Source organism: Rattus norvegicus, chromosome 3, assembly GCF_036323735.1.
Source record: "Rattus norvegicus strain BN/NHsdMcwi chromosome 3, GRCr8, whole genome shotgun sequence".
NCBI classification, from domain to species: Eukaryota; Metazoa; Chordata; class Mammalia; order Rodentia; family Muridae; genus Rattus; species Rattus norvegicus.
This window is the reverse complement of record NC_086021.1, coordinates 181,448,545-181,460,733: the sequence shown is the minus strand read 5'-3', so window position 1 is coordinate 181,460,733 and position 12,189 is coordinate 181,448,545. Positions and strand designations below refer to the sequence as shown.

General features: G+C 47.8%; 1 long non-coding RNA gene across 1 annotated transcript; it reads left to right on the top strand.

The window, feature by feature from the left end:
• The first annotated feature begins 5,608 nt into the window (after window positions 1-5,608).
• Window positions 5,609-10,586, top strand: LOC102549927 (uncharacterized). Its single transcript, XR_352945.3, has 2 exons — window positions 5,609-5,925; window positions 10,268-10,586. It is a non-coding gene; the product is annotated as an uncharacterized LOC102549927 (long non-coding RNA).
• The last annotated feature ends 1,603 nt before the right edge of the window (window positions 10,587-12,189 follow it).

The window sequence follows — 12,189 nt, the reverse complement described above, 5'->3', positions numbered from 1 at the left end:
CCGCGGAGGGGCGGGGTCAGGTCTCCGCGGAGGGGCGGGGTCAGATCTCTGCGGAGGGGCGGGGTCAGGTCTCTGCGGAGGGGCGGGGTCAGGTCTCCGCGGAGGGGCGGGGTCAGGTCTTTCCGGAGGGGCGGGTTCAGGTCTCCCCGGAGGGGCGGGGTCAGGTCTCTGCGGAGGGGCGGGGTCAGGTCTTTCCGGAGGGGCGGGTTCAGGTCTCCCCGGAGGGGCGGGGTCAGGTCTCTCCAAAGGGGTGAGATCAGGTCTTTCCGGAGGGGCGGGTTCAGGTCTCCCCTGGAGGGGCGGGGTCAGGTCTCCGCGGAGGGGCGGGGTCAGGTCTCCGCGGAGGGGCGGGGTCAGGTCTCCGCGGAGGGGCGGGGTCAGGTCTCTGCGGAGGGGCGGGGTCAGGTCTCTGCGGAGGGGCGGGGTCAGGTCTCCGCGGAGGGGCGGGGTCAGGTCTCCGCGGAGGGGCGGGGTCAGGTCTCTGCGTAGGGTATATGTGAGTCAACATGCTATCATGCAGATTGTATATACTTGGGACAGGAAAGAGCCAACAGTGAGAATCATGAGTCTAAGAAACGCGTATTCCTTTTTGGTTTTGGTTATGTTTTCACGGCCTGCAGCTTGTAAACTGCCACTCTCTCTGTTGTTGTCTTGAGACATAGTCCTAGAGATGACATTGCTGACATCCGGGAGACTGTATTCGACTCCCTTTTTGTTGAGTTCTGTTTGCTACTTTCACGTTAATTGCCTGGCTTAGTATTTCATTTTAGTCGCAATTCCAGTGACCGCCTAGTATAGCAAGAAAATCCAATAAAAAATAAAATCCAATAAAGCCTACCGCAGGGCCGTCGCAGTGATTAGCTCTCTGTATGTCATTTCAGTTGTCCGCTAATTTTTTGCATTCATAAGACATACGGAAAACCTTACCTTTTGTTCGCCCACATGTGTTTTAATGTAAGTGGAATAACACCGCAGATCTGATTCTGCATTGTTTTGTTTGCTTGTTTGTTTTTTTAAACGTGGAGCTCTTCCCCAGCTCAGCTGTATTTTCACCTGTGACTTTGGGGCATTTAAGGACATTGCTATCTTCAGATTATTCCAGAACTTGCGTGGTAGCTCACAGTTGTTTCCAAATCCTCACTTCTGCGCGTGACTAGAATGTATTTTTTTTCCTATGTGCTTTGCCTCACACTCTCTAAGGCAGATACATGACAACCACATCCTATTGAAAGGTAAATATGCAGCTAAATTCTCCTCCTGGGGGATTTTATTCATTCACAGTTGTAGGAACGGAGAGACCCTGCCTCCCATGTGCTCAGTGACTTGGGGTGTTTCCCACCTTTTCAGTCTGGACCAATCTGGACCAGTCTGGACCAGTCTGGACAGGCTGCTGGTGGAAAAGGTTGCTTTGCTATCCTTGTGTCAGGAGAGGGAGGGACATTGTCTGAGAGCCAAAGTTCGGCGCTCACACCTCTCTCTGTTCCTATCCTCTTTCCCCACACGCACTGGCTCCGTAAACTCTTTTCTCACACAGAGCCAGTCACAGTTTTTTAGAAATAAGTTCGGGGTCGCAACAAAGGAAAGAGACCACCACTCCAAACGGAGTGTCTGGACATGGCCAACTTCACTCTGGACCAAGAGAGGGTGTCCGTGGGAGAGCACATGGAGACAGAATGTATTTGAGTTTTATTCTAACTCGGGTGCTGACTGTGCTTTTTCCCTATTGGCTGGGGTCAGACCAACAGTCTTGTTAGTTGGCTAGTCTGAAAAGAATTAGTATGTAGGAAATGGGGGTGGGGGATGGGAAAGGGCACCGCACTGAGGAGAAAAGCTTCACAACTCCAGGCACCAAAATCTGGGAATATAACAGTGGCCCTTTGTATGAATCTTCCTAGGTTGGGGGTGAGGTAAAACGTTTGCATAAAAGTCTTAGAAGGTTGTGTTCTAAACACAAGTGTGGTGTTTGACTGAAAAGATTCACATTTAATATTATTTCTTCCTAGGCGACATCCCTAGGGCAGGGCCTCGCTTGTTCTCAGTGTCAAGCAGGTGAATGGGTATCTTTTCACCCCAGCAGGTGAAATACAGAAACAGATGGGACCTTACATAGTCTCACCTTCCTTCCCTGCCGTACCTCAGACCTCAGCTGAGGAGCTGACTCAATCAGAAAAGCACCTGCCAGGGGTTGGGGATTTAGCTCAGTGGTAGAGTGGTAGCAACCGCAAGGCCCTGGGTTCGGTCCCCAGCTCAAAAAAAAAAAAAAAGTACCTACCACACAGACAAGAGGACAACCCAGAATCCATGTGAAGTCAGGGAGACAGAGAGAGAAGGAGAGAGACAGACAGAGGCAGAGACACAGAGAGAGGCAGAGACAGATACACAAAGACACACATACACACACACACACACACAGAGAGAGAGAGAGAGAGAGAGAGAGAGAGAGAGAGAGAGAGACAAAGAGGCAGAGAGAGACAGACAGAGAGAGAGAGAGAGAGAGAGAGAGAGAGAGAGAGAGAGAATGAGAAGGAGGGAGGGAGGGAGGGAGGAAGAGAGAGGGGGATCAATCCTGGGGTTTGGGGTCAATATAGGTGTAGAAGGTTCGATAAAAAAAAATCTTGCCTCGGGGCTGGGGATTTAGCTCAGTGGTAGAGCGCTTACCTAGGAAGCGCAAGGCCCTGGGTTCGGTCCCCAGCTCCGGAAAAAAAAAAAAATCTTGCCTCAAAAAACAAGGCGGGGAAGCTGTTTTGAACTATAAATCAGTGGTATGGTGCGCTATAACGCAGCGGCAGTGGCGGTGGCAGGAGTACCTCATGAGTCTTGCCAGGATGTCCCCCTGAAGAATCAATCACGCCATGCAATAGATTTATTGAGGAAGAAAGGAACAGGGACCTGGAAAGGTATAGTGACAGAGAAAGTTGGGGAGAAGGACAGAAAGAGAGAAAGAGAGGCCGTCTGGGAACACATGGGGGACAGGGAAAGAGAATGAAAGAAGAGTGGGGCTGGGGTAGGGAGCAGTCCGCTAAAAAGCTTTTGCCTCTGCTGTGTCTGGCTCATGGCGCACAGGTGGAGGTCGATGACGCAAGATGTTGCTAGGTAGCTGTTGGGCGGAGCCTAGCAGAATTTTCTGTAAGGCAACAGAAGCAGTTGAGGAAGATAGTAGATGTGGATTTCTGGCCCCTATTCCGTGTGCACACCCCATTCACGTGTGTAAGCACAAACACAGAAAGCATTCTTCTTCAAAGCTGAAGAAATCAAGGCATGGTGTCTCATTCCCTGGAAACCCAGCACGCCAGAGGCCGAAGCGGGAGGATTGCTGCAAATTTGACGCTAGACTGGCTTATAGAGCCTCTTTCAAACAAACAAACAAACAAACAAACAAACAAACAAACAAACCAAACATTAAAAAAACCCAAATTCCGCAAACCTGAAGATGAACTTCTACTTTGCAGAAAAGGAAGCAGATCTTCTACACATTATAACCCTCATGTATGCACATTGGCCTAGTTGCTGTGAAGGAAGGCAGGATTTCCGTAAGGGATTTCAGGATTTCCAAAACCGGGAATGTGCAAAACGAGACCCCAGGGATCCCCAAATTGCCTCCCATAAAATACAAGAGGACCCCAAAGGAGCACCGACGCTCAATGTAACTTATGTAGGTGAGTGCTGTTGGCGTCTAACAGGGCGATAGAAGCTTAGGCTCCTCTCACAAATGACAAAGGACAGCACGTCTCCAGACTTAGTCCTTTTCTCTGGCAGGACTGCCCACCTGGGAGTGTGGCTAACAAGTGCAGGTTTGTTCTCTGTGCAGAGCATTCAGAACTCAGAAGGTGGAAGGCATCAGAACACAGAGAGGCTTTAAGTCAGTCAAGCCAGCCATGGAAGGCAGAACCCGCCCTTTTAAATGGTTAATGACTCGTGTGACAATTCTCCCAGAGTGGGACAGTCTGACCTTTCATTTTAGAGAGCATATAATTATTAATATTTTTCTTCCAGGCAGCAACAGTCACCTCTTGTTCCATTAGATTAAATTAAAATTTTTGGTGTACTGAGCATCAGGTCATTATCAAATCACAGAAGTACTGAGGCGGGCAGATCCAGAGGTTCAAGCTTTTCCATTAAAGGGGCGTGTGCCATCAGACTTTGGGGATCAGGCAAACAATCAGAGTTTGAAGGCTGGTTCTTCTTAAAACACAAGCCGGTTTTTCTTTCGAGATTGGTTTAAGCGTTCAACTTATTCATTTTATTTGAGATAGAGTCTTATGTTGCCCTGGCTGGCTTGCAACTTACTATGTAGTCCAGGCTGGCCCCAAACAGTGATTGGCTTACCTCTGCCTCCTGTGTGCTGGGATTAATGTTGTGCATCACCGTGTCCAGCACTCGGTTTCCTTATTAATTGTTGAAGGATGTTCTTGTGTGCACGAGTGGTCTGCCTACATGTATATCCGTGTACTATGTGCACGCCTGGTGCCCTCGGAGGGCGGGAGAGGCCTGGGGAAACGAACCCACATCCTCTGCAAAAGCAATAGATGCTTTTAACTGCAGACCCCTCTCTCTAGTTCTGTTCTGGGGGTTTTGACTTTTGTGTCTTCTGAGACAGGGTCTGTTTTTCTTAGTACCATGACAAAATGCCTGACGAAAATCGAGTTGGGGGTGGAGCTTATGCGTCTCAGCTTTACCTCCTTCAGGTGGGTAGACCTGATTAACTGCTTTTCTGAGCCCCGGCCTCAGCACTGACACAGCAAGGACGGTTTCCAAATTGTTGAAAAGACTAAAGGAATGGAGAGAGAAAGCCTCACCATCCATCCAAGTCTCCTGAGATGACGACGTCACACGTGTCTGCAACAGACGCAGTTTCCCTCTGTCTGTCTGGCCTCTTTCTGAGGGACACCGTGTCCGTGTCTCCCACTGTGTTCCACCAAGAACATTTCTTATAAGGAGTGGATTCCTTTTGAGCATTTGAACATAATTACATCGTTAAAGACTCTTACAGATACAGAACGTTCTGGGTGGACACGAAGTTTTGAGGGTGGATTGGACTCCTTACTCTATCATTTATGGAGCCACCTAAATAGAGCCAAGATGCTTCTGGTCTCAGCGACAGGACCTGGGTGCCATGGCCCGAGTTCGCGTGTATTGAACGTAACCTGAGGATGTGACTGTTTCTTCATAAAAGTGCTAACTTTCAGGCACGGCAAGGCTACCAGAAGATGAAGGCCATTTATCCCACACCTCCACAGTACAAAACACATAGAATGTGTAGAATGGCTGTGTCATCTCCTAATGCACTGGCCGGGTATGCATACCTGCAGAACCTACATTAAGTGATTACCAAATGGTAAGATTTGGCTCCAAACAATTTGCCATCCCAGAGCTGAAATCACTAGTGAGGAAGTCTGCTACTTTCTCAGGGTTATTTTACAGTGTACGGAAACATGAGAAGTGGGGGGCACAAGGTGGGGGACCCTGAGGGTAAGAACAAGATAGATCATCATGCAAGCCACTGGAGGCTCTGGCGTAGCTCAGTCTCCTTGACTAAGTAACTTCTGGGTTTAATGGAGCCTGGCGTTCTTTATTGAAACCCAGCTCTTGGGTTGTAGACCAGGGAATGCATACAGCTCCATTCTACAGTTTTTGCAGAGAAGCAGCCAAGAACCAGTGGTTGAGCCCTTCGTATAAACTCCTTCCTTCTGTGATGGTTTGTAAATGCTTGGCCCAGGGAGTGTCCCCATTAGAAGGTGTGGCCCTGTTGGAGTAGGCATATCACTGTGGGTGTGAGCTTAAGGCCCTCACCCTAGCTGTCTGGAAGTCAGTTTTACACGGCAGCCTTCAGATGGAGATGTAGAACTCTCAGCTCCTCCTGCACCGTGCCTGCCTGGATGCCGCCATGTTCCTGTCTTGGTGATACTGGGCTGAACCTCTGAACCTGTAAGCCAGCCCCAATTAAATGTTGTCCTTATTAGAGTTGCCTTGGTCATGGTGTCTGTTCATATCAGAAAAAAAAAAAAAACAAAAACAAAAAACAAAACTAACACACCTTCCTTCCTTCCTTCCTTCCTTCCTTCCTTCCTTCCAGCCTTCCTCTCTCCCTCCTCCTTCCCTCTCTTCCCCTTCATTCCTTTCTTTAAAAAAAAGAGATTTATTTATATTATTTATATGAGTACACTGTAGCTGTCTTCAGACACACCAGAAGAGGACATCAGATCCCATTACAGATGGTTGTGAGCCACCATGTGGTTGCTGGGACTTGAACTCAGGACCTCTGGAGGAGCAGTCAGTGCTCTTAACCACTGAGCCATCTCTCCAGCCCCCTTCATTCCTTTCTAAGGCATCCATTTAGCAAAAAACATCATCAGGAACTTCTCCACCAGGGTCTATGGCCTCCTCGGCTACAGGGCCAGGTTTATAGAACTAGACATGAGTGCCCACCCTGTGCACAAGTTTTACATCCAATGAGAAAACGGTTGGTTACTTTACCGCCAGAACAGCTGTCCACTATTGTAGTGGTGGGCTCCTGTTGCCTGGCCGGTTGGGGTTGCAGCCCAGGGAACACCTCTTTATGGATCGCCGTGTTATGTATTGGGAATCTTCATTGTGCTGGGCACTGGGGTAAGCTGTTGATGGGAACTGATTTCATTCTGTTTTCACAGTGACATGCTGGTAGGCTTTAAGTAGAGGTAGGGTATGATTGTGGAGGAAGAAAAGCTGTTGAAAACGGCAGGACAGGTGACAATAGGTACACAGGTGACTTTTAGAATCCATGGTCTTTAAGGGTAGTTGCTTGTTTTGGGCACAGATACTTAGCTGTTTGGTGTCTCGGTTTTTCTATCTGTAAAAGGACATATTAGGCACTTTCTACCTTTGGGAGGGGAACGCGATTTACGTAAGAACAGAATCAAGTAAGATAGTGCGTTTGAAGATGTGGAGTTGTGCTTGGTGCCCACTAATGCCTCGGCAGGAATTATTTCTCTCTGTGTCACTTTCTGTCTTTCTGTCTGTCACCATCCTGACTGACCTCGCCATAGCATTGAAACCAGAACACCAAGGTTCCTGCTGTTTGTTTCCATCGATTTCAATGAGCAGAGACAAGAACCGAGTCGTTAAATTGTGTTTTATTCATAATCCAGTGTCTGGGAAGGCAACAGGCTCACACCATAGATGACCCCTTTATGTTTCAACTTTAGCCAGTGGGTTATTCAAGGAGGAGGAGACAAAAGTGATCAGTCCCTTAGGAGCTCCGCCCTTCTGGAGCCCCGCCCCCAGAGCCCCGCCCTTCCGGAGCCCCGCCCTTCCGGAGCCCCCGCCCTTCCGGAGCCCCGCCCTTCCGGAGCCCCCGCCCTTCCGGAGACCCACCCCGGAGCTCCGCCTCCGGATCCCCGCCTTTCCGGAGCTCAGTCCTGCCCCTCTGGTTAGCTGGCCAGCCTCATCCTCCTACCTCTCCATCTCCCTCATCATTGCCTCTCCATATAGCGGGATAGGACATTCCCAGGGTTGGTGGGTTTGTTTAGTATATGCTGGTCTATCGGTTCTGTGTTCTGCCAGGTGCCGGCCGCCTGTGCCGGAGAGTTAACTCACAACAAATTCATTAGCGGTGTGGGTTTGATGAGCTACTCACAATGTGCATGTACAGAGTCCTTTCTACACTATGGAATGGAATACAAGGAGTATTTATACATTTGTATGGAGGGCAAATGCTTCCTTATAATATAGGACATGCTATGTCCTATATGTAGTATATCCTATATATAACTCACCTGATTTATGTCCTATATGATAAATCACACACCATGTGCCATATGCATATACACACATACATACGAACATATATAACACCCTACACAGTATATCCTATGTACAATATGTCCTATATATAGAATATACCCTACACATTATATCCTATATGTAATACATCCTCACCGAGTATTCTGTTAGAACACATCTAAAAAATACAAACTGCACACCCAGTCCTGAGAGGTTCGTTGACATTCCGAGGCTTGTTTTTCTCTGGCAAACAGGAAGATTAAATCTGCTTTTGGAAGCCTGTGGTTAGAGACACATAGCAACTCCACAAGAAACCCTCAGGTATCATGAACAACACTACCACTAGGTACTTTTTGAACAAAGGGCGCACTGGGGGGGAAATGATACTTTTTTCCCTAGCAAAATAAGAAAAAAACGCACAAAGACATTCTTTCTTCTTTGAAGTTTTTTTTAGGCTATCAGTGTGAGGTAAGGGGCCCTCCATGGTAGGGTGGAGGGGGAGGGGGAGGGAGGACTTTCCTGGGTATCCCAAGGCTTTTCCAGCTTTTAGAATACAGGCAGGGCCGTGCAAGCCTGACTAGGTTTGATCCCTGGATGTCAGTAGAGGTGGAAGGAGAAAACCAACCCTAGATTGTCCTTTGACCTGCAGGGGCATTTTTAATGTAAATATGTCCTATGTAAGTAAGGGACTTGCTTTTACATGAAAATTAAAGGTTGTTTATCTGAAAATTAGGGTTGACCCCTTTTTATCTGGTGACCTACAGAAGGGGCCAATGATACAAGCCCTGGGACTGGGTCTAGCATAGAAACACAGGTAGAGAGAGAGAGAGAGAGAGAGAGAGAGAGAGAGAGAGAGAGAGAGAGAGAGAGAGAGGTATATTTCTCCCTTTTGCACTGCAGATTGAACCCAGACCTTCATGAATGCTACCCAAATGCTTTACCACCGAGTTACACCTCTAGCCCTTGAACCAGGTATAGATGGAACTTGTGATTCTAAGTTGCCCAGAGGGAGACTGAGCTATGGTCTGGACCTTGGAATGCTGTTGTATATATGGCTAAGTTTATACAGCCTGGCCCATGAGGGGGTGTGGTGCTGGGCCATTTTGATAAGGACTTGCTGTTGTCGAAGTGCTGGGCCCTTGCAGATGGGTGTGCACAGAATGGGAGCTTCCTTCCTTATCTAGAACTACAGTGTCTGAGGTGCCCTGGGCTTCCTCGTGGTTTGGGGAAGTGAGGCAGGCTGTTGCATCCTGGGACCACGAGTGTCTCATTTCGTTTCTGGTCTATTCATCGTAAACTTTGACCTTTGTAAGCAATGTGATTGATGCATATTACTATAAAATCCGTGAATTTTAAGTGCATAAGCAATGATCTTTAATAGATTTATTGAGTTAGGCCACCATATCCACATCCAGTTTTTAGGACATTTTCATCACCACCAAAGGTCCCTTTTGTCTGTTTATCACTGACCTAATTCCTACCCAGGTCCAGACAGCCACTGACCTACTTTCTCTGTATGTGATCACCTTTTCTAGAAACTCCCAAGGAAGGGAATCACTTAGTGTACTGGGTTTTAGGTTCACCCCTCAGAAACGTATTAAAAAAAAACCCAACTCATTTTATTGAGAGCATTATGTATATGTGCATGTGGGGGCCCTTGGTGGCCCGCAGAGGGCATCAGATGCCCTGCAGCTGGAGTTACAGGGGTCTGTGAGCTGTCAGACACGGGTACTGAACTCGAGTCCTTGTAACTCTTGTAAGAGCAGTATGTTCTCTTAACCACTGAACCATCTTTCTGGCTTCTAGTGTTGTTGGGGAGAGACCCAAAGACCAGTTCGCATGACCATAATCTGAATTGAGAGTCTATTAGTGGCTGGACACCGCCAGGAGAGAAACACTTCTCACAGAGCAGCCTTGAGTACATTTTACAGGACATCTCTGAAGGCAAAGATCACAGGAAAGCTGTGATCATCCTGGTTGGGAGTAGCAGGGAAGTAAAGCAAGCAAGCAGTTTAACAGAAGCCAAATGCATGCAGTTGCATGCAGTTAGCTGGGGCATTGGACCCCCCAGGTTATAGAACTGAGTTGGGTACCTTCCCACAGGTAGAAAAGGAAGTGTCAGTTTCAGATTAAGTCGAAGATGGCTCCAGCTAAGACCAGATGGAGGGAACTTGGTCCTGTCACACTAGTTAGTTTTTTTGGTTAGTTTGTTTTTTTTTTTTCTTTTCTTGTTAAATAAAATTCCACTTATGGCTTTGCTAATTTTGTTTCCTCCTATGCCAGTCATCGGACAACTGTCTTTTTACCTCTTGGCTCTTAGGAACAGGAAGGAGTTACTAGGACACGGACAGAATATTAGGGAAGTGCTGATTTGTATCACCGTCCTGACTGGGTGGCGTGTGAAGAGAGTTTTAAGATGGATGTGATCTTTGGTGAAATGAGAGATTCTTTTTTTATATGGTATAGGACTGTTTTAAGTTGTAAGATTCTTTTAATTTGCATTTTTCAGGTCTGTGATGATATCCACTTGACTGTTCTGAAGAGTGCCTGCTGAAGCTTTCCTCCAGAGCGTGAAACCAAGGAATAAACTAGGAAGGAGAAGCAAGCCACTTTGCAAATGAGCTTATGCAAGCCCTTAAATGTCCCAAGGGATCAGAAAACCCAAGCATTACAATAGCCAGGCACTGTCTGCGACTTTGCATAGAATCTTTTAAAGACATTCCAATCTTTTGGAATGGTTTGCTGGGGCTGTTCTACCTTGGAGCCTCTTCCTCTCTTTTCTTTAGTAAATCTATATGTCTTCGCTTAAAAAAAAGAGATAAGTGAAATGGATGCATCTGCTTGCTATCTAGGAATCACTGGCGATGTTTTAGAGAAAGTGAAGGAAGCCTGCAGCCTGAAAGAATTGGGTGGGTGGTTTGTGTGAAAAGAGCCACGTAGGAAGAGGTTTTGGAAGAGAATGTAAAATGGGAGAGATGGGAACTGCGTCTGGATGCTCACTTTATTTTGAAAGCATCACTGGTCGTCTTCTGCAGGTTTCCTCTCTGGCTCTCCTGGTCCATGTTTGCCCAGGACTCAGAGAACAGGCCAGCCACAGCAATTGGTTCAGAGAGAGGAAGGCGAGGCAGGCTAACTGTCCTGAAGTGTGATTTCCATTTGACGATTTCTACAAGGCCTGTGATAGGGAAGTCTGGGATAGGGTCTCTGGTTTTCTGCCGAGGCTGGTGTGCTGACAGCGTTCAATGTCCTTGGGCACTCCATCAGCTATCTTTCTTCTTGCTGACTAAATTCCAGGCAAGGAACGTCTTAAGGAGGAGTTTGTTCTGTGTCACACTTTGAGGGAGCAGTCCACCACGGTGGGGAAGGGGATGGTGGCAGGAGTGGTTCCAGCTGGGGTAGTGGGAACAGAACACTTCAGTTCTCATCAGGATGGACCAGGTGAGAGGGAACGAGAGAGAAAGTGGGAGGGGAATATGGGGAAGGGGGACAGGGTAGGGGAGAGGAGGGGAGAAGGAGAGATAAAAGCTGGAAACCAAGTGTTCAAACCCGTGGGTACTCTGTGGGCGAAGCAGGTCGGAATGGGTGCATGAGATTGAGTGGGTGTCAGGGGAACACATCTCATCCACCTTTTCCCAAGTGTGAGGGACCTGTACGAGGAAGAAGACAAAGGAGAGAAAGGCATCTTGGGACCTAGAGGAAACACTGGATGACATAGCATGAGGCCTTAGAAACAGAGTGCGGAAAGAATTCCTCTTTCCAGGCAGAAGGAACGCCCATTCAGAGTCTGCCCCACATGCGGCCCATACATATACAGCCACCCAATTAGACAAGATGGATGAAGCAAAGAAGTGCAGGCCGACAGGAACCGCATGTAGATCTCTCCTGAGAGACACAGCCAGAATACAGCAAATACAGAGGCGAATGCCAGCAGCAAACCACTGAACTGAGAATAGGACCCCATTGAAGGAATCAGAGAAAGGACTGGAAGAGCTTGAAGGGGCTTGAGACCCCATATGAACAACAATGCCAAGCAACCAGAGCTTCCAGGGACTAAGCCACTACCCAAAGACTATACATGGACTGACCCTGGACTCTGACCTCATAGGTAGCAATGAATAGCCTAGTAAGAGCACCAGTGGAAGGGGAAGCCCTGGGTCCTGCTAAGACTGAACCCCCAGTGAACTAGACTATGGGGGGAGGGCGGCAATGGGGGGGAGGGTGGGGAGGGGAACACCCATAAGGAAGGGGAGGAGGGAGGGGGATGTTAGCCCGGAAACCGGGAAAGGGAATAACACTCGAAATGTAAATAAGAAATACTCAAGTTAATAAGGATGGGAAAAAAAAAAGAAAGAAAGAAAACCTTATTAAAAAAAAAAAAGAATTCCTCTTTCCAACTGGAAGGATCTTGACTCAGTCTCAAGTAAGTTGAAG